At 37.8% G+C, this 2,748-nt stretch overlaps 1 non-coding gene across 1 annotated transcript; it reads right to left on the bottom strand.

Moving 5' to 3' along the window:
* Window positions 1–320: 320 nt before the first annotated feature.
* LOC121208949 (small nucleolar RNA R71) lies at window positions 321–427 on the bottom strand. Its single transcript, XR_005904070.1, has one exon. It is a non-coding gene; the product is annotated as a small nucleolar RNA R71 (small nucleolar RNA).
* Window positions 428–2,748: the final 2,321 nt, after the last annotated feature.

Below are 2,748 nucleotides of genomic sequence, written 5' to 3'. Positions count from 1 at the left end.
AGTGAGTTAAATCTAGGAATTAGAAGGCCAGATATTAAGGCAACCCAATTTGAATTGAAACTAGCAATGTTTCAAATGCTGCAAATGGTGGGCCAATTTAGTGAAATCCACATCTCCACCTTTGATTGTTTATGGAGGTGAGTGATTCATTCAAGATAGCCAGTGTGACTCAGGACGCACTAAGGTTGAAGTTGTTTCAGTACTTGTTGTGAGATCGAGCACGAGCATGGCTCAATTCACTGCCACCAAGTTCCATATCTACATGGCAAGAATTAGCAGAGAGATTTTTGGTTAAGTATTTCCCGCCTAGCAAAAATGCTAAGTTGAGGAACGAGATCACAATTTTCCAACAATTGGATGACGAGTCTTTGTATGAGGCTTAGGAGTGATTTAAGGAGTTACTTCGTAAGTGTCCTCATCATGGGATTCCTCATTGTATCCAGTTGGAGACATTCTATAATGCTCTCAATGCACATACAAGATTGATGGTAGATGCTTCTGCGAATGGTGCAATTTTGTCTGAGTCTTATAATGAGGCTTATGTGATCATCGAGACAATCGTGAGTAATAACTATCAATGGCCAACAAATCGAACAGCTTCAGAAAGACGTGTAGTCGGAGTTCATGAAGTTGACGCCCTCACTTTGTTATCAGCTCAGGTATCGTCTATTTCCTCTATGTTAAAACAGTTTACTGCTAATAGTGCTAATAATTTTGCAACTCAGCCACCAAGTCCATTTGAAGTAGTTTCCTGTATGTACTATGGGAAAAGTTATTCTTTTGAGAATTGTCCATCAAATCTTGAGTCAGTGTACTATATGGGGAACCAATATCAAAATAAGAGTGGACAAGGACCCCAGTCCAACTTCTACAATCCTTCATGGCGTAATCATCCTAACTTTTCTTGGAGTGATAAAGGAAATGGACTGAACAACAACTTCTTGCAGCATAGACCCAACCAATCTCAAGGGTTTAATCAACAAGATCTAAAACCACCTCAATCTGAGGTATCAAACAACTTGGAGAACTTGTTAAAAGCGTACATGGAAAAAAATGACGCTTTGATCCAAAGCCAAGCAGCAACACTGAAAAATTTGGAAAACCAAATGGGTCAGTTAGCTACAGAGCTTTGTAATAGACCTAAGGAACCTTGCCGAGCGATACTAAGAATCCAAGAAATTTGGGTAAAGAAAATATCAAGACAGTGGCATTGGAAAATGGTAAAATTCTGGAACCCCGATTGATAGATGTTAAAGTTAAGGCCATTGATAAGAATCAACCAGCTATTGAAATTCCTACACAAAAGGAATCAGAATCTATAAAAACTGACAAGGTAAATCCTAATTTAGTGGATTCAGATACTTTAACATCTTCTTTGGATATAGATTTACCTATTTAGAAGAGTTATCCAGTTTAACTAAAAGTTCCATCACCTTCATATCCGTAAAGATTGTAGCAACACAAGCAGAAACAGGAGGTGTAATTCAAGTTTGGATGTTCTGAAGTAGTTACACATCAATATTTCATTGGTGGAGGATTTAGAACAAATGCCAAATTATGTGAAGTTTATGAAGGATATACTATCCAAGAAGAAACGGTTGAATGAGTATGAGACTGTCGCCTTGACAAAGGAGTGCAGTACGTTCCTACAAAACAAACTACCACCAAAATTGAAAGACCCGGGAAGCTTTACTATACCTTGTAACATTGGTGAATCCTACAGTGGTTAAGCTTTGTGTGACTTAGGAGTGAGTAACAACTTGGTGCCTAAGTCTATATTCAAGATGCTAGGGATAGGTGAAGTAAGACCTACAACTGTGACGCTTCAGCTAGCAGATCGATCTTAAGCATATCCGAAGGAAAGATCAAGGATGTTTTGGTAAGAGTCAATAAATTTATTTTTCTTGTTGATTTTATTGTCTTAGATTTTGAAGCAAATAAGAAAGTGTCGATCATCCTTGGGAGACATTTCTTAGCCACAGAAAGAATGTTAATTGATGTACAGAAAGGTGAACTCACCATGTGAATTCAAGACAATCAGGCAACCTTTAACATTCTTAAAGCGATGAAATTTCTTGATCTAGCAGAAGAGTGTTCAGTTGTCGAAGTGATAGAAACCTTGGTTTCTATGGAAAGTAATTTTGAAGAAGATCCATTGGAGAAAGCCTTAGATCTTGACCCTTTGGAGGATGAAAAAGGTAAAGAAAATATGGCTTTGATGGAAGCCAATTCGAGGAATTTTATTAAATCCACACGGTTTGAACCATTGGAGTTAGAAGTCAGAGAATTTGTGCAACCCAAGTTATCAATTGAAGAACCACCCAAACTCGAACTAAAGGTGTAACGTCTCAAATTTTGGGCCTAGAAGAATTAGGTCTTGAGCATGGGAACAGATAGGAGACTGCACATAAATGTTTAGTCGTGCAAGAAAGTGACACAAAATTATATGTTTGCTACAGTGGTTAAGTGTATCGGGAAGTGTCTGAGAAGTCTTGGGTTCAAGCCTTGGCTTGTGCAAAAGTTTTGTTTTAATTGGATAAACCTTTTTCTCTAGTCAGTAGGCTTTTAAATAAATATGGTATTTTATGTCAGAAGAAGTCTACTGGCCTAGGGGATAAGTGGCGTGCTATGGTTATCTGAGGTCTGAAGTTTGAGTCCTACTTTGTGCAATAAGTGTTTTATTTTGCTACTGATGTCGTGGAAGAGTTGTGTTTGACCGAAACACTATAGTGTTTATGTAAAATTTGA

Source organism: Gossypium hirsutum, chromosome A10, assembly GCF_007990345.1.
Source record: "Gossypium hirsutum isolate 1008001.06 chromosome A10, Gossypium_hirsutum_v2.1, whole genome shotgun sequence".
Classification (NCBI taxonomy): domain Eukaryota; kingdom Viridiplantae; phylum Streptophyta; class Magnoliopsida; order Malvales; family Malvaceae; genus Gossypium; species Gossypium hirsutum.
The sequence above is the reverse complement of the archived record's forward strand: the minus strand, read 5'-3'. Positions and strand labels throughout refer to the sequence as shown.